This window comes from Telmatherina bonti (assembly GCF_933228915.1).
Source record: "Telmatherina bonti genome assembly, chromosome: 7".
Taxonomy (NCBI): domain Eukaryota; kingdom Metazoa; phylum Chordata; class Actinopteri; order Atheriniformes; family Telmatherinidae; genus Telmatherina; species Telmatherina bonti.
The window spans coordinates 41,703,196-41,722,922 of record NC_136625.1 but is presented as its reverse complement, the minus strand read 5'-3'; positions in this window follow the sequence as shown (position 1 = coordinate 41,722,922).

Here is a 19,727-nt window from a genome sequence, read left to right as displayed (position 1 = left end):
AATTGAGATCTGGGACCTGGAAAGAGATCACCAACGGGGGGAGTGTTAAAGGAATCAGTTAAGGTATGAGGCAAGATTATGACATTACTGCAAACAGAAAAATGAAGGAATGGGTCCTGGTGAGGACTTAGAACACAGACAACCTCATGTGATGACAAGAGTTATTAAAAGCCTCACCTCAATACCGGCCAGTAGGAGCACCCTGCAAAAGAGGTTCAAATGTAGTGTTAAATGTTAGTGTTATTTCCATTTTAGATTGTGCCATCTGTTGGCAGCAAATTGTAGTAGCTCTGACTTGCTATCTTGATTTTTTTTAAAGTACAAACTCTTCTTACATATTACCTCAAATTAGCTTTTTTTCTGAGGATTTTATGCCCGTTTGGAGGGTGTGTTGCAACGAAGATTTTTCAGCATATTTTTGGCTCTTTCAAGACTTGTTATGATGAGTCTCCATGGCAACGAAAGACTTGTTTACAATCGAGATCAATTGATTAAACTCTCACTAATCAGGATTATCAGCAAAACAACACATCAAATCCCGATGGAGTTGAAAAGAAAGAGAAGAGGATGCAGAGCGGGAGTCAGAGAACGAAGAAAGCGATGGATATTTAAACCATTTCTCCCGACCGTCCTCATGGGTAATGTAAGATCGCTAGCGAACAAAACAGACGAGCTTGAGATGCTAACAAGGTCTCAGAAAGAATAAAGAGAGTGCAGTATTATGTGCTTCACCGAGACATGGCTGCATGAACACATCCCTGACTGTAATGTGTCTGTACCGGGCTTTAAAACGGTCCGTGCAGACCGCAGTAGACAACACAGCGGAAAGCTAAAGGGTGGTAGAATTGCAGTGCTGGTTAACCAGCATTGGTGTCATCCTGGACATGTTACTGTCAAGGAGAAGATATGCACAAGGGACATGGAACTGTTAGCTGTGAGCTTCCGTCCATATTATTTACCCAGAGAGTTTACCTGTGTTATTCTGGTAGCGGTTTATATAATACCTGGTACCGCACCAGGAACACAGCCTGTAACGTCATCAGCTCCGTCGTTGCTCGGCTACAAACACAGCATCCAAACTCATTCATGGCGATCTCCGGAGACTTCAACAACGTCTCCCTCTCTGCAACTCTACCAACATTCCAGCAGTTTGTCAGCTGCTCCACCAGAGAAAATAAGATGTTGGACTTATTTTATGCAAATATGAATAATGTATACAGTTGTTCTGCCCCGCCTCCTTTAGGAAGATCTGACCATAATCTGGTTCTTCTCACCTCCACCTACAAGCCCATCGTTCAGCAGCAACCAGTCATCACAAAGACTATCAAAATCTGGTCTGCTGAAGCTGAAGATGCTCTTAGAGGAGGCTTTGAGGCTACAGACTGGAACGTCCTCTGTGAACCTCATAGAGACGACATCAACGCCATGACTGAGTGTGTGACAGATTACATAAACTTCTGTGTGGACAGCATCGTCCCAACAAGAACAGTGAGGTGCTTCCCCAATAACAAACCCTGGATCACCTGTGAGCTGAAAAAGCTGCTGAACATCAAAAAGAAAGCCTTCAGGGATGGAGACAGGGAGTTATTGAGGGCAACACAAAAACAACTTAAAACCCAAACTAAGAAGTGCAAGGAGGACTACAGGAAGAAGTTAGAAAGTCAGCTCCAGCAGAATAACCTGAGGGATGTGTGGTCTGGAATGAAGAAGATCACCGGCTTCAAGTTAAAGGGGGACCAGCCTGATGGAGGTCTGGACAGAGCTAATGAGCTGAACATATTCTTCAACAGGTTCAGTTCACCCCCTACCTCCAGCCCAACAGACCACACACCCTCCATAAGCCCACTGCTTTCCTGTCACGCCTCCAATCTGTCACCCTGCAGCTCAGTCATGGACCAGAACACAGCTTCATCTCCCTCCACATCAGGACATCCTGAGACCTCCACCTTGTTTGTCTCCTGCAATCAGGTTAAGAAGCAACTTGAGAAACTGAACCAGAACAAGGCTGCAGGTCCAGATGGTGTCAGTCCCAGAGTTCTCAAGACCTGCTCAGAACAACTATGTCCGATTCTCCAGCACCTTTTCAACACCAGTCTGAGACAAAATAGAGTCCCAGTGCTGTGGAAAACCTCCTGCCTTGTTCCAGTGCCTAAAAAAACACAACCAGCTGAACCAAGTGACAGACCAGTTGCCCTGACATCTCACATCATGAAAGTCCTGGAGAGACTCTTACTGGCTCACCTCAACAAGCAAGTAAACACCTTTCAGGACCCATTCCAGTTTGCATATCGTAATGGACTTGGGGTTGAAGATGCCATCATATACCTGCTCCAGAGAGCACACTCTCATCTGGACCATTCAGGCAGCACCCTGAGGGTCATGTTCTTTCATTTCTCAGTGCTTTTAATACCAGTCAGCCTGCTTTGTTATGTGAGAAGCTCCATAAATTCCAGGTGGATACCTCCACAACCACCTGGATCTATGACTACCTCACAAACAGACCCCAGTTTGTGAGACTGAAAGGTTGTGTGTCTGAGATGGAGGTCAGCAGCACTGGTGCACCACAAGGAACTGTACTCTGGCCATTCCTCTTCACTCTGTACACCTCAGACTTCCAGTACAACTCTGAGTCCTGTCATCTGCAGAAATACTCTGATGACTCTGCAGTTGTGGGGTGTATCAGGGATGGACAAGAAGCAGAGTACAGAGAACTGGTCAGTCAGTTTGTTAAATGGTGCGGTGACAATCATCTCATATTAAATAGCAGCAAAACAAAAGAGATGATTGTTGACTTCAGGAGGAAGAAGAATAAACAAAGCACTGTTTCCATCCTGGGAGAGGAGGTGGAGGTGGTGGAGGAATACAAGTATCTTGGAGTTCAGCTGGACAACAAACTGGACTGGAAATGCAACACTGACTACATCTACAAGAAAGGTCAGAGTAGACTGTACTTCTTAAGGAAGCTGAGATGGTTTAACGTCTGCACCAAGATGTTGCATATCCGCTATAAGTCTGTTGTGGAGAGTGCAGTCTGCTTTGGAGCATCTGCTGGGATAGTAGCATCAGAACCAGAGACTTGAAGAGAATCAACAAACTGATCCAGAAAGCTGCTTCTTTTTATTTTCAAAACAAATTAACTAAAAAAAAAAAACTACAATCATAATTAGATAGTTTTTTTTAAAACATGTTGGTTCCAGTCTGTCCATATTTGATGTGTTGTTAAATTACAAGTTTAATTATTGACAAAGACCCTTCTTAAATGTTTGCCTACCAGTAAAAAAAAGTGCTTTTTGTCATTTGTCATTAATTAAACTTGTAATTTAATAACGCATCAAATATGGACAGACTGGAACCTAGTATGATTGTAGTTATTTTATTGGTTAATTTATTTTGAAAATATTGAAAATCTTACATACTTCACCTTTAAGGGGTTAAGAGTGATATGTAAAGGATCAGAGAGGGGGGCAAAAAGTTCAAGGAAGCAAATCCAGGTTTCCACAGTGATCTGAGTGAACACAACAGTCTCTGACAGAATCAGGGTGCAGCTTTTCCCAGAAAATACCATCTGACTCTGTAGTTGAGGTGGGATATTGTGCTGCCTGTCGGCCATATCCGTTATCCTCTCAGTTCCAGAAAATCCCACAACTGAAACAGTTTGAGGACAAGGATGATCCGTCACCTTCAGAGTCAAAGTTAAAAAACAAACACACATGTCCACCATAAAAATCATATCCACACTGTTCACAGTCACAACCAGCAGCAGGGCTCCACCAGACCCTCTGGTTCTAGGATCCCTGGGCCCCATCAGCAGTGGCCAGGTACCTGCAGCCACATCTGCATATCAGGTGCTGCTCCAGGACTCAGAGCTGACATGGGAGGGAACCATGTTGGGAGCTTTTCTATTTTTTTCATCATGGATCTGATCGGTTGTTCTCTCAATGCAATCAATCAAATTTTTATATCCCAGAGATCAGGCAGAGGGAAGCACGCATGTCCTGAGGGGATGCTTCCGGCTAGATACGTTCAGGACTCATGGGCTAAGTGGAGACCATTGTGCCTGGTGGTTTTGTCTACTGAGGATGTGGAGGATGTCTACATCTTTGGACTGTTGGTGGTTCAGATTCTGCTGATTGTTGCTGGCGGAGTTCTGATCTACCTGAAAAAGAAGAAGAAAAGATTCTGGGAGCAACTGGCAGGCTGCCTGAATTCTACAACGGAATGTGCCAAGCAAGCAGTGCACAGACTATTGCGCTAACCGGACTCGACCATAAGCAGGATGTCAGCCTGGCCCAAACTGGCAGTCTGGTCTCAGTTCTGGAGCTGGTATGCAGAATTGATTCCAACATTAAGAGGATGTTGTATAAGCGCTGAAATCAATCCTCAGCCTTCTCCAAGGTTCAGGGCTCGCTGGATGCCGGACGAAGAAAATCAGACGGTACCTTTGGTATATTTCGCCTTTGCAAAGGGAGAGCCCCGTGCAGCTCCCTACACCCCAGGATCTGCAGCAGGACTCTGCCTTCTCTCTTCAACAGGCTGTTTTTATTAAATCATCATAGGTGGAGCGATACATACAGTTGGATAAATGTTCCCACAAAAAGTTCTCTACATTCACACACACACACACCGCATGACCATTTATGAAATTGTCTTCCTTTCCCCTACAACACTGAATCATGTATTCAATGGTCAATCGTATCCTTCCTGCTGTCATCTTCACGGTCTTAGCGTTATCTATCTCCTGTTATTCTAACTAAGTCTTGTGCAACACAGTGCTCTGTATTCTTCCATATACAGTTGCTGCAGAGAAAGTTTAGACAGACATGGGAATCTTTTTGTTTGTGTGTGTGAGAGAGAGAGAGAGAGAGGTCTAGCCTTATAAGCATTTCTTCTCCATCTTAAGTAATACAAAAGTAAATAAGAGTAATATTTGGTCCAGTAAAAAAAGAGTAAAATATTTGGTCCCATAATAGTAACATAAAACATCAAGCTTTCATATCAGAATTTATGTAGGTACAAAATCCTCCATCACAATGTCTGCTAGGATTGGTGGAAATGGACCCCCCACTCTTAAGGCCTATTCGAGGTTTGAGAATGAATCTGTTTGGATTCAGGTGACCCGTCCCTTAGTCCAATCCCGGCAGAACACAGATCCCACTTCTGACACCAAACTGGCATGGAATTTATGTGATGAAAAATAAATTTAGAAATCAACTGTGCAACAATGTACCGTTGTTGCAAGCAAGAGGTCTTGAGAGCTCTGCTTGCAGCTCAGGGTGTCACATCGTGCTTTAGGCATACACAAACAACCTTCGCCCGGCAGCACTAGTCAAAACAACTGACAGAATATGATAATAGACAGTCAAAGCAGAAACAGGCCTTGGAATAGAACATTCAGTTGTTACATACAACAATAAGAAAAAGCCTGGACAAAAATGTATCATGGGAAAGTTCCAAAGCCCAAACCATGTCTAACTACAAAAAAATTACAAAGAAACGTCTGCCAAGAAACATCTGGATAAATCCAAGACTTCTGGAAGACTTCTTCCAGTTAAAATAGTGTATTAGGACCTTAAAGGGGAACTATTCTGTGCATTTCAGACCGACCCTCTCCGTAGGCTGTCAGATCAGCCTGCGGGCAAAACCAGTGGATTGAGACTCTTCCGCATTAAGCCCCGCCTCCCGCCACTGCACTACATCGGGAGCGCGCACCGCACCTGCTTTCACCGTCATTGTAACATCTCATAAACAGAAGGATTAGGCTCATATGAACTCAATAAAAAAACAAACTACAATGTCAACACATAGCATCCAGCCCTACATGTTGGAACCTGAATCAGAGCCTGAAAACGAAGTGGAAAACAGCAACCCACAGCAACGAATGCAGCAGGATGTCTCTCTTTGGTAAACTCACCAGCCATCGTTGGAAATAACTTTATCCCACGTTTTCCACCCGCCTGATGTATTTGTACATGCCCTTGTTAACCAGTAGAAGGTAACCAATCACCCAACCTTATCCCCCGGGACGTCACAAGGATTTCCTCAGATACTTTTCTGATCGTGTAATGAAGGCCTGGAGAGCTCTTTTTCCATAATATATAAAACAACCATTTGAAAACAGCATTTTGTGTTTGCTCAGGTTATGTTGGGCTGATATTAAAATCTGTTTGATGATCTGAAGCATTGAAATGTGACAAATTTGCAAAATAAAAGGAAATCATGAATGGGGGAAAATACTTTTTGACAGTATTGTGCATACATACTGTGCAGCTGGTGTCCTGATAACCTTGCTAAGTGTTGCTACTGTGTGTTTGCAGACCGCTGCAGAGCAGCTGTGGACAGAAAACGATGCCTGGTTGCTCTGCTTTGTGCTGAAACCTCCACCTGCCTCTCTGTCCACTCCTCAGTCTTCAGACATAATTTCCTCCTCCTCCTCTGCTTCTTCTCCTTCAGCTTCTTCCTCCTCCTCCTCCTCCTCCAAGAAATGTAATTTTAGGTCTCCTCCTCCTTCCTCCTCCCAATGCTCCAGGCAGCAGTCTTCTCTGTGTCCTCTCTCCTCCTCCTCTTCTTCAGTTCCACCTGAAGACCATCCTCCTATCCCCCCCACCCCCCCATCCTCCCCTCATGTGCACAAGTATTCTATTGCATCTCTGAAACTAAGTAATCTCCTCCCCTCATTCAGCTGCGTTATGTCTAACTTCGGACCCGCCCACCAGAAGACCCTGCAACACTGAGGGCCAGCGCCACCTCATCCTCAGCTCCCGCTTTAACGCACAGCACGGCAACCAGTTGTCATCATCCCCTCATTCTCTCTGTTCCCAAACTCTTCTTCCTCCCCTCCCCTCTCCTTTCTTTCCATCCTCCATTCTACTTATAGCCACTGTGAGCTGCGTGGTGAGTGATATCCAAGCACCATGTTGTGACCCCAGCTCTCCTGGATGCAGCAGGACCCACCCTGGAAGACCAGCGCCATGATGCCTACCCAAAACCTCTGTCTGAATGAAGCCTGATATGGTAGTTTATCTTGCAATCATCCTCCTAAAAATCACGTAAACGCACCATTCACCATAAATTTCTCGGGTTTAACACATCAGGGCATCATCTGTGTTAAAACCTCTGACCTGAGGGGGCAAAAATTATGTAATGCAATAGTGTTGTATGTGACCAGTTTTACAAACAGCTTGTCAGTATGGTTGTCTGTGTACATGTCTGTAATCATTCCTCTGGCTGCATGGAGTGTTGCTTCTCGAGGCCTCAGCCTGTAAACATGGAGAACTAATAAAGGGCTTCCAAGGACCAAATCAAGACCTGCTTTTGTCCTTTAATTTCAGAGTATTGCTGAGTTGTTCAAGCAGAGGGCAACAGAGACCACACAGATATGCCTATGACCAGAACTGAATAGAACTGTGGATGTATGGATCATTTACAGTAAATCACTGTTTCTTAATCCTAGTCCAGTACACCTGATGCATTCATTCATTTTCCAAACCGCTTAGTCCAATTCAGGGTCGCGGGGAAGCTGGAGCCTATCCCGGCTGGCTTTGGGCAACAGGTAGGGTACACCCTGGACAGCTCGCCAGTCCATCGCAGGGCCACACACAGAGAGATGAACAACCACACTCATGCTCACACTCACTCCTAGGAGCAATTCAGAGTGACCAATTAACCTAACATGCATGTCTTTGGATGGTGGGAGGAAGCCGGAGTACCCGGAGAGAACCCACACATACACGGGGAGAACATGCAAACTCCACACAGAAAGGCCACTGACCAAACCAGACAAGGATCAAACCAGTGACCTTCTTGCTGTGAGGCCACAGTGCTAACCACTGCGCCACCGTGCAGCCCACACCTGATGCAGATGAACTTAATATCAAAGGCTGATAATAAGCCATTGATTTGAGGAGGGTTTGTTAAAGTAGGGTTACCTATCAGATGTGCAGGGCAGTGGATAGTAGTCCTTTTTCCACCAGAGTAGAGCAGGTTAGGATGAAAACAGAACCGCTGACTGGTGGCAGGTCAGTTTGTCACCAGAAATTATAATTAAACTTATAATTAAACTTGGCCCACAACTCAGTCCTGAAAATCCTCAGGGCCTTATATTTTTTTCTTTAAACACACACATACACACACACACACATACACGCAAAGACAAAATTTCATGAATCCCTTCATGGTTAGTGATCACTACTGTAAGTGCCTGTTTAAAAAATGTTTTCTAGTCTTCGCATGGGTCAGAGTTGTACATTTGCAAATTATCCAGTTCAGTCATCCAACACATTGTCAGTCACGCTAGAATTATTGCCAAGATTGCCTCAATAATAAACAGGGGAAATTATACAGCCCTTTTTATATTGAATATTTACAGAAATTTAAATATTGCAAATATTGTCAAATAAATACATGCAAAATAAAAAATGATGGAGGAATAAAATGTGTGTTGAAGGGAAATACTGTATGTGGTCAAAATGTGGTACTGACAAAAATAGTATTAAATCTATTAGTTAGAAGAGAATCAACAAACTGATCCAGAAAGCTGCTTCTGTGCTTGGAGTAACTCTGGAGCCGCTGGAGCTGATTGTCCAAAGAAGAATGCTGCACAAGCTGATGAAGATGATGGAGGATTCTTCACACCCTCTCCACAACACAGTGATGAAACAACAAAGTGTGTTCAGTGAGAGGCTTCTTCAGGTCCGATGTAAGACTGAAAGATACAGAAGATCATTCCTGCCAGCAGCCATCAGCCTCCGGAACAAGACCTCCTCTAGTTATTATTATTATATACTATAACATTGAATTTCCCTTTGGGGGTTAATAAAGTATTTTTCATTTCATTTTTTCATTTCATCCCCTTTTTAGCACAACCTTGTCTATCTGATCTGATCTTTCTCAATTTAACCTCCTTTATTAACTTATTGGGCCCTAATATACACAAAAATCATCAAAAACCAAAAAATACCACTTGTTTGCATTTTGTAAAATGACAAAGATATACTGAAAAGAAATAGCATTGTATGGCTGTGTGTCTGTTTTTCGTGATGCATCAGCATCAAATATAAACTGAAAGCATTTCAGAAATGAGGTTTCCAGTGAAGCTGACAGGAGCTCCAAGTGACATAGTTTTGTGATTGGTAGTGATGTGTATTGATATGAGGGTTCATCATACAGAATTATTTATCCACACAGAGAATACAGACTTTCTGTAAATAATATCTAATAATAATATTACAGTGACTTAACTCGCCAAACTACATGTGTGGAATTATTACTAACCGTGGTCATATACACTACTCAAAAAATAAAGGGAACACCTAAACAACACGATGTAACTCCAAGTCAACCAGACTTCTGTGAAATGGAACTGTCCACTTAGGAAGCAACACTGATTGACAATCAGTTCCACCTGCTGTTGTGCAAATGGAACAGACAACAGGTGGAAATTATAGGCAACTGGCAAGACACACCCAATAAAGGAGTGGTTCTGCAGGTGGAGACCACAGACCACTTCTCAGTTCCGATGCTTTCTGGCTGATGTTTTGGTCTGAATGCTGGCGGTGCTTTCACTCTAGTGGTAGCATGAGACGGAGTCTACAACCCACACAAGTGGCTCAGGTAGTGCAGCTCATCCAGGATGGCACATCAATGCCAGCTGTGGCAAGAAGGTTTGCTGTGTCTGTCAGCGTAGTGTCCAGAGCATGGAGGCGCTACCAGGAGACAGGCCAGTACATCAGGAGACGTGGAGGAGGCCGTGGGAGGACAACAACCCAGCAGCAGGACCGCTACCTCCTTCTTTGTGCAAGGAGGAACAGGAGGAGCACTGCCAGAGCCCTGCAGAATGAGCTCCAGCAGGACACAAATGTGCATGTGTCTGTTCCAACAGTCAGAAACAGACTCCATGAGGGTGGTATGAGGGCCCGACGTCCACAGGTGGGGGTTGTGCTTCCAGCCCAACACCGTTCAGGACGTTTGGCGTTTGCCAGAGAACACCAAGATTGGTAAATTCTCCACTGGCGCCCTGAGCTCTTCACAGATGGAAGCAGGTTCACACTGAGCACATGTGACAGACGTGACAGAGTCTGGAGACGCCGTGGAGAACGTTCTGCTGCCTGCAACATCCTCCAGCAGGACCGGTTTGGCAGTGGGTCAGTAATGGTGTGGGGGGGCATTTCTTTGGAGGGCCGCACAGCCCTCCATGTGCTCGCCAGAGGTAGCCTGACTGCCATTAGGTACCGAGATGAGATCCTCAGACCCCTTGTGGGACCATATGCTGGTGCGGTTGGCCCTGGGTTCCTCCTAATGCAAGACAATGCTAGACCTCATGTGGCTGGAGTGTGTCAGCAGTTCCTGCAACGCCAAGGCATTGATGTTATGGACCGGCCCTCCCGTTCCCCAGACCTGGATCCAGCTGAGCACATCTGGGACATCATGTCTCGCTCCATCCACCAACGCCAAGTTGCACCACAGACTGTCCAGGAGTTGGCGGATGCTTTAGTCCAGGTCTGGGAGGAGATCCCTCAGGAGAACATCCACCGCCTCATCAGGAGCATGCCCAGGCGTTGTAGGGAGGTCATACAGGCACGCGGAGGCCACACACACTACTGAGCCTCATTCTGACTTGTTTAAAGGACATTACATCAAAGTTGGATCAGCCTGTAGTGTGTTTTTCCACTTTCATTTGGAGTAGAACTCCAAATCCAGACCTCCATGGGTTATGTTTGATTTTCATTGATAATTTTTGTGTGATTTTGTTGTCAGAACATTCAACTATGGAAAGAACAAAGTATTTAATAAAATATTTAATTCATTCAGATCTACAACGTGTTACTTTAGTGTTCCCTTTACTTTTTGATCAGAGTATATATCCATCCATCTTCTGCCGCTTATCTGGGGTTGGGTCGTGGGGGCGGCAGCCTAAGCAGGAATGCCCAGACTTACAGCCACAGCTCCGGCTGGCCGCCTCAACAATAGAGACACGGAACACAGCCCATTCGGACTCAATGTCCCCCGCCTCACTCGGGACATGGTTGAAGCTCTGCTGAAGGTGGGATTTGAAGCTTGCTCTGACGTGGGACTCTACCAGACGTTCCCAGCAGACCCTCACAACACGTTTGGGCCTGCCAGATCTGACCGGCAGCTCCACCCCACCAACTCCACCAACTCACCACCAGGTGGTGATCAGTTGAAGCTCCGCCCCCCTCTTCACCCGAGTGTCCAAGGCATGTGGCCGCAGGTCCGACGATACGACTACAAAATCGATCTTCGAACTGCGGCCCAGGGAATCCTGATGCCAGGTGTACATATGGACACTCTTATGTTGGAACATGGTGTTCGTTATGAACAATCCATGATGAGCACAGAAGTCCAATAACAAAACACCATTTGGGTTCAGAGGGGGGGGGGTCTTAGTGTCACTGCCCACGTGAGCATTGAAGTCCCCCAGCATCACAATGGAGTCCCCAGAAGGAGCACCCTCCAAGGACAAGGACTCCAAGGAGAAAGGGTGGGTACACTCTGAACTGCTGTTCGGTGCATAAGCACAGACAACAGTCAGGACCCGTCCCCCCATCCAGAGGCAGAGAGAAACTACCCTTTCATCCACCGGGGTAAACCCCAACGTGCAGGCACCAAGCTGGGGGCTGATGAGAATGCCCACACCTGCTTGGCACCTCTCACCATGAGCAACTCCAGAGTGGAAGAAAGTCCAGCCCCTCTCGAGGGTTCTGGTTCCAGAGCCCAAGCCATGCGTCGAGGTGAGTCCAACTATATCTACCTGGAACCGCTCAACCTCGCGCACAAGCTCAGGCTCCTTCCCTAGGGTTCAGAGTTCCACGTCCCTAGAGCCAGCTTCTGCAGCTGGGGATCGGACCACCAGGGTCCCCGCCCGGTGACCCATGTCCAGGCAAGGGAACATTTATGTTCATGGTTGTAGTCATCATAGGGGTCAGTGAGCCATACTTAGCCTGGTCCATCCTCCAGACACCTATTGCCATGGATAAACCTACCAGGCGCATAAAGCCCCCGACAACATAGCTGCTAGGATCTTCGGGACACACAAACCCCTCCACCACGATAAGGTGACAGCTCAGGGAGAGGGCCTTCTGTCCAGAAAAGGAAAAACTATGAAAGGGATACCCAAGTGTTACAGCCATATCTCCATACCTGACTGAGGAGATACACAAGAGAAATAGATACCAGGCAAATAAACCAGCTGTTCTCGACTAACTCAAGGTGTCTCCCAGTGGCAGGGCAATACCACACAAGCTAACCCACCAAGACTGAACACAGAAAAATACTGGAAAGACATATAAGAGAAGGAGGCATCACATAACAGTGAAGCACAGTGGTTAGGAGAACGAAGATTGCCTCAGTGACTCAGTGCCTCACGCATGATTCCTGGAATGTCTAAAGTTGTACAAGATCAACAGCAGTCCTAAGAGCCGTAATTGCTTACTCAATGAAGCTGTGGCAGAAAACCCTGGAGGCCAACTTCAAGCCAGTCGTACAAGTCTCCATCACATGTGGCATATATTAAGGAGATGTCCTGTCCTGCTGCTTTTCTGTATAGGCTTGAACCCCCTCAGCCAATTAATCAACAAGACTGGCAATGGAGACCGTCTCAGAAATGGGGCCACCATCATTCACCGCCTCTACATGGCATCTAGCTTTTACACTAGAGGTGAACGAGTCCTTGACTCACTGATCCACACCACCAGAATTTACAGCAGGGACAACGGAATGTCATTCGGACTGGAAAAATGTGGTAAAATTTTTACATCTATCATTCTTATTGATCTGCAGCTCATTTATTAGCATTGACTACACTTAAATTATCTGCTGAAACCAGAACTAACAATGTAAACAATGAAAAAAATAACTTTGATGCTTGACATTAAAGTCCTTCTCAGTTTTAACATCATACACATCAAGGCATGCTGGCACGAAAGTAAGGTTACAGATTATTCGTATGAGCTTGAGTAAGAGATCAGATAAGTGAGGTTCTAATATGTACTCATGAAGACAAACTGGGAGAGAAAATGGTGCTTAATCAGTCCTGTCCGTCATGGAGGGTGCATGGTCAGTAGATAATGAATCTGAGCAGTAATGGAGCTGTCATCTTCAGTTTGATCACAGAGGGTGGGGGTGTAGATGGTGACAGAAATATAGACCAAAACTAATGGTGTGCATGACAACAAGGGGTGTGACTGAAGAAACGTCTGCAGGGTCAGCAGGTGACCAACGACATCATTAACGTGGCTGTCAGAAAGATCGACCATTTACCACAGTTAGGGAAGGTTTCTCTGCTGTGCCTGCATATGTGTGTGTGTGTGTGTGTGCGCACGCGTGTGTGTGTGTGTGTGTGTGTGTGTGTGTGTTTCTGTAACACCTGAGTGTGTGCAGGAGACAGCTGGCTGAAACCTGCTAAAGTAATTAAATCAGAAATAAGTCATAAAGGAAATGACATGATAGAAAATTAGTGAGACCCCATCAGAAGAAAGGTGGAGGCAGTGTGATGGTTGTAGTGACAAAATATGACAAAACACACACTCATCAGCCACCAGCAGGCCACAAGATGACTTGGCCTGTGGACAACTTACACATGTGTAACCGACCCTCAGGTCCAAATTTAAGATCATGTGTGGTCAAGGATGGGCACAAACAAACTGTTTCCCTCAGGATCACAAGTTTATTAAAACAAAAGACGAAGAATTAAAAACAAACAAGCCAATGAAACCAGTTTGAAGGTCCGCAACAGTGGCCACAGTTAAAAACACTACAGGGGAGAAAGCATGGGTGAAAGCAGATCCCACCTAAAAGTCCTCTAATTAAAGAAACCTCACATGCAATAAAAAGAAGAAATTATATAAATAAAGAGACACGCTTATGCACTCAACAATAAAAACTTTTGAGGACAGGGTGATCACCTGATCCAACCCGAGCTTGACACTGACAGCTGAAACCACCAGGAGGGCCCCTGTACTTTTACTGGTCAGGCAGCACGAAGATCCTAAGGGCCATCCATCCATCCATCCATCTTCTGCTGCTTATCCGGGGTCAGGTCGCAGGGGCAGCAGCCTAAGTAGGGAAGCCCAGACTTCCCTCTCCTCAGCCACATTTGCCAACTCTGCGGGGGGGATCCCGAGGCGTTCCCAGGCCAGCCGAGAGATATAATCCCTCCAGCATGTCCTGGGTCTTCCCCGGGGTCTCCTCCCAGAGGGACGTGCCTGGAACACCTCACCAGGGAGGTCCAGGAGGCATCCTGACCAGATGCCCGAGCCACCTCAACTGGTTCCTCTCGATGCGGAGGAGCAGCGGCTCTACTCTGTTCTCCTCCCGGATGACCGAGCTCCTCACCCTATCTCTAAGGGAGAGCCCGGCCACCCTGCGGAGGAAACTCATTTCAGCCGCCTGTATACTAGATCTCGTTCTTTCGGTCATGACCCACAGCTCATGACCATAGGTGAGGGTAGGAACGTAGATTGACTGGTAAATCGAGAGCTTCACCTTCTGGCTCAGCTCCTTCTTCACCACGACAGACCGGCGCAGAGCCCGCATTACTGCAGACGCCGCACCGATCCGTCTGTCCATCTCACGCTCCATCCTTCCCTCACTCGTGAACAAGACCCCGAGATATTTAAACTCCTCCACCTGAGGCAGGACCTGACTCCCGACCCGGAGAGGGCAATCCACCCTATTCCGGCTGAGGACCATGGTCTCAGATTTGGAGGTGCTGATTCCCATCCCAACCGCTTCACACTTGGCTCGCTCAAGCGAGAGCTGGAGATCACGACCAGATGAAGCCAACAGGACCACGTCATCCGCAAAGAGCAGGGACCCAATCCTGAGGCCACCAAGTCGGATCCCCTCAACACCTCGGTTGCGCCTAGAAATTCTGTCCATATAAGTTATGAACAGAATCGGTGATGAAGGGCAGCCTTGGCGGAGTCCAACCCCCACCGGAAACGAATCCGACTTACTACCAGCAATGCGGACCAAGCTCTGACACCTGTCGTACAGGCTCGCACAAGGGGTCCGGTACCCCATACTCCCGGAGTAACCCCCACAGGAGCCTCCGGGGGACACGGTCGAATGCCTTCTCCAGGTCCACAAAGCACATGTAGACTGGTTGGGCAAACTCCCATGCCCCCTCCAGGACCCCAAAGAGGGTATAGAGCTGGTCCACTGTTCCGCGACCAGGACGAAAACCACACTGCTCCTCCTCAATCCGAGATTCGACTATCCGGCGACCCTCCTCTCCAGGACCCCTGAATAGACCTTACCAGGGAGGCTGAGGAGTTGGATTCCCCTGTAATTGGAACACACCCTCCGGTCCCCCTTCTTAAAAAGGGGGACCACCACCCCAGTCTGCCAATCCAGCGGTACTGCCCCCAATGTCCACGCGATACTGCAGAGGCGTGTCACCCAGGACAGCCCCACAGCATCCAGAGCCTTAAGGAACTCCGGGCGGATCTCATCCACCCCCGGGGCCTTGCCACCAAGGAGCTTTTTGACCACATCAGCGACTTCAGCCCCAGAGATAGGAGAGTCCACCCCTGAGTCCACCAGCTCTGCTTCCTCATCGGAAGACGTGTTGGTGGGATTGAGGAGGTCTTCGAAGTATTCCTTCCACCGACCCACAACGTCCCGAGTTGAGGTCAGCAGCTCCCCACCTCCACTGTACACAGTATTGATGGAGCACTGCTTCCCCCTCCTGAGCCGCCGGATGGTGGATGCCACATGCCGCTTAGCCCGCCAGTACCCATCAGCTGCCTCCAGAGTCCCACAGGCCAAGAAGGCCCGATAGGACTCCTTCTTCAGCTTGACGCCATCTCTCACTGCTGGTGTCCACCAACGAGTCCTGAGATTACCGCCACGACAGGCACCAACGACCTTACAGCCACAGCTCCGGCTGGCCGCCTCAGCAATAGAGGCACGGAACACAGCCCATTCAGACTCAATGTCCCCCGCCTCACCCAGGACATGTTCGAAGCTCTGCTGAAGGTGGGAGTTGAAGCTCGCTCTGACAGGGGACTCAGCCAGACGTTCCCAGCAGACCCTCACAACACGTTTGGGCCTGCCACCAGACGCTCGCTCTCGTACCCCACCTCCAGGCCTGGCTCCAGAGGGGGGTCCCGGTAACCCGCGTCTGGGCAAGGGAACATTCATGCCCAGGTTGGTCGTCATCATAGAGGTCGATGAGCCGTGCTTGGTCTGGTCCCTCCCCTACACACTCAAAAATAGAGGTACCAGCTTGTACCTAAAAAGGTACAAATGCTTGTCGCTGGGGGTGTACTCTTTTGAGAGACATTTCTGTACCCTTCAGTTCTGGTCTATTTTTGTACCTTATCAAGTTCAACCTCACCTTTTCAAGTTATGTTTTTTATGTTTTCCACAGCATTAGGCCTGGTCCATGCCACTTAGCAATATTATCTTATCTTTAATCTAGAAATAATCTTCAAAAACTCAAAATACTGACCAGATATACACTTAGTTTGCAGCATCTGACCTTCATTGTCTGGTGTAGTAAATGACTGTTAAGTAGTACTACTGTCATCACTTAACTCTGCTCTAGTTTGTAACATTACAGCCATTAACATTACATTTTTCAATGCTGCAGGTACCCTTATGGTCGAAATGGTACAAATTTGTACTTTATGTCACTTTGAACCCTTTTTCGTACTCTGAAGGTGTGCTTCTGGTCTCTTAAAGACCAGTATTGTACTTTTGAGAGAACATTTCTTTAAAATGTACCTATAGGTACAGAAATGTCCTTATCTTGTACCTCTATTTTTGAGAGTGTAGACACCTGTTTGCCATGGGTGACCCTGATCTTCGGGATGCACAAACCTCTCCACCACGATAAGGTGACGGCTCAGGGAGGGGAGATCCTGAGGACAAAAGATAAAAAATGAACGATCAGTTGATTTAAAAGAATAAAACCATATGTAAAACACAATAAAACAAACTGAACAAACCGACAGTGGTCGGAAGGTTTGGCGTCTACAAAAAGAAGAAAGACAGGTAAAAATGATTGCGTGCACACACACACACACACACACACATACCTCAAGGTGCGTATGTATACATTCATTCGTATGTACTTTTCCCATTCTAGATTGCGCCGTCTGATGGCAGCAAATTGTAGTAGCTCTGACTTGCTATCTTAAAAGTACAAACTCTTCTCACATTGATATTAGCTCAAATTAGGTCTTTTTTCTGAGGATTTCATGCCAGTTCGGAGGGTGTGCTGCAAGGGAGTTTTTTCTGCATATTTTTGGTTCTCCCAAGACTCATTAAGATGTGTCTCCATGGCAACAAAAGACTTGTTTACAATTGGGATCAACTGATTAAACTCTCACTAATCAGGATTATCAGCGAAACAACACATCAAATCCTGATGGAGTTGAAAAGGAAGAGAAGAGGATGCAGAGCGGGAGTGAGAAAGAGGACAAAGCGATGGAGATTTAAACCATATCTACCAACTGTCCTCATGGGTAATGTGAGATTGCTAGCTAACAAAACAGATGAGCTGGAGATGTCTTACAATGTCTCAGAAAGAATACAGAGAGTGCAGTACTATGTGCTTCACCGAGACATGGCTGCATGAACACATCCCTGACTGTAATGTGTCTGTACCGGGCTTTAAAACGGTCCATGCAGACCGCAGTAGACAACACAGCAGAAAGCTAAAGGGTGGTGGAATTGCAGTGCTGGTTAACCAGCGTTGGTGTCATCCTGGACATGTTACTGTCAAGGTGAAGATATGCACAAAGGACATGGAACTGTTAGCGTTTTATATAATACCAGGTACCACACCAGATACAGCCTGTGAAGTCATTAGCTCCGTCGTTGCTCGGCTACAAACACAGCATCCAAACTCATTCATGGCGATCTCCGGAGACTTCAACAACGTCTCCCTCTCTGCAACTCTACCAACATTCCAGCAGTTTGTCAGCTGCTCCACCAGAGAAAATAAGTTGTTGGACTTATTTTATTCAAATATGAATATGAATGAATATGAATAAATATGATTCTCCCTCTCCTCTTTAGTCTGCAGGACACATTATTCGTAGCCTGGCACACCGGACTGGAGTGCTCTATATATTCAGTACAGAGTGTCTCAGTCTTGAGTTGCTCCCCTTTAAGGAGATTTGCATCGGTCTGAAACAAACCGGCCACTCTGATTGGTTGATCTGAGGAGACTCTTGCCTCTTGCCTTGTGTCGCAACGTATTCTTCAAAACATTCAAGATGGCGCAGAGACGTAGCGGGAGTTAGTTTCTTTTTGCCATTAATGCTATTTTAAATTACCAGAAACATATCAAATCCTTAAAACCTCAACAACTGACAGGCCTTTCTTTCTTCTGTACTGCATGTCATTGTTTATTTTCTTCTGTTGCATTCGGTGTACTGAACACTTCCGGACATTGTAGGCTGCCACTTTGCTAACGTCACGTCCGCCATTTTTCTGATTATTTTACTCTGCGCTTAATTCTCCTGCCTTGTTAATCTGTTAATGCGATTGAGTTGCCAGACTCTACGCTGGAACAGCGAGAGAGTCTGGCTTTCCAGGCTACGCTGTCCATGCTTTTCACAAACTATTTAAAATTCTTCCACCGGAGAAACTTTCTCTCTGAGGCCACATCCACATCAGCCTTTCTGATCCGAATTCGAGTCTGTTTGCTCAGAAAGTCCACTTCGTTTGGGGAAATGTGAATGCGCCAAATGCATTCTGATTCGGATCAAGGGAGCAGACTCGGTCCGTCTACAAATGCAGGTCTCGGCCCGTTTCAATTGGACCAAATACAGGAATTGGACTACAAAACAAGTCCCTTCCTGCATGTGGTGTATCACTGCGTTGTGGGTAAATACATAGTGATGGCGTTAAGGGTCCTCTGCCTCATGTTCATACTGCGTCCATTGTTGCAGTGTATTTCTACAGCATACTTGCATAATGTAGCAGTGGGCCACTGGGATCCTGCAGAAGCTGCAGACCAATAAGAAGAGAGGAACTGGAGGAAGGACTAATTGGCAGCAGGTGCAACTGCAGGACTCCACTCTTTAAAAAACCCTGTGTGTGCTCTCTCCTGACTTTTGATACTCTGTACCTCTGGTAAGAGACTTTGGGAGTTTAATGGTTTCATAAGTTTTAGTATTTTAATTGTTAGGGTACTGTAGGGGTGTAAGACCCTGAGGTATTTGTATTTTATTATTGTAATTTTGGGTCTGCCACATTTGTTTAATAATGTTTTATGTGTTTGGGTTGTTAGGTACAACACTGGCCCCTGTTTTGTTTGAGTTAGTTGTGATACATTTTTAGGTTATCGATCTTATTTCATTTTAGAGTTTTAACATCTTCTTTTCTTGTTTCTAGTGCTGAGGCTGGTGTGGTCCGCCATCCACCGGCCTGGTTTGGATGCTGGGAGTTCACTTTTGAGGGTGATGTGTTGTATATAGTTATTGGTGTGGTGATTTTCATTTGAGTTGTTTATGTAGACCCCTTTGTTTAAGAGTTAGTATACTCCCAGCTCTGCTCTTGGTGAGTGGTTGGCCTCCCAGTCTCAGCATGACATTGTCATCTTGTTGCTTCTTATCTGCTTTTATCTGAGTTTTAGAGTTATAAAATAAAACAGATGTGGTACGACCAATACTGACTGTTGTGGCCTTTTTATTTAAGCCCCTGCTAATCAGCCTTTCCGGCTACAATAAGACACAATAAAAACCCAAAACAGC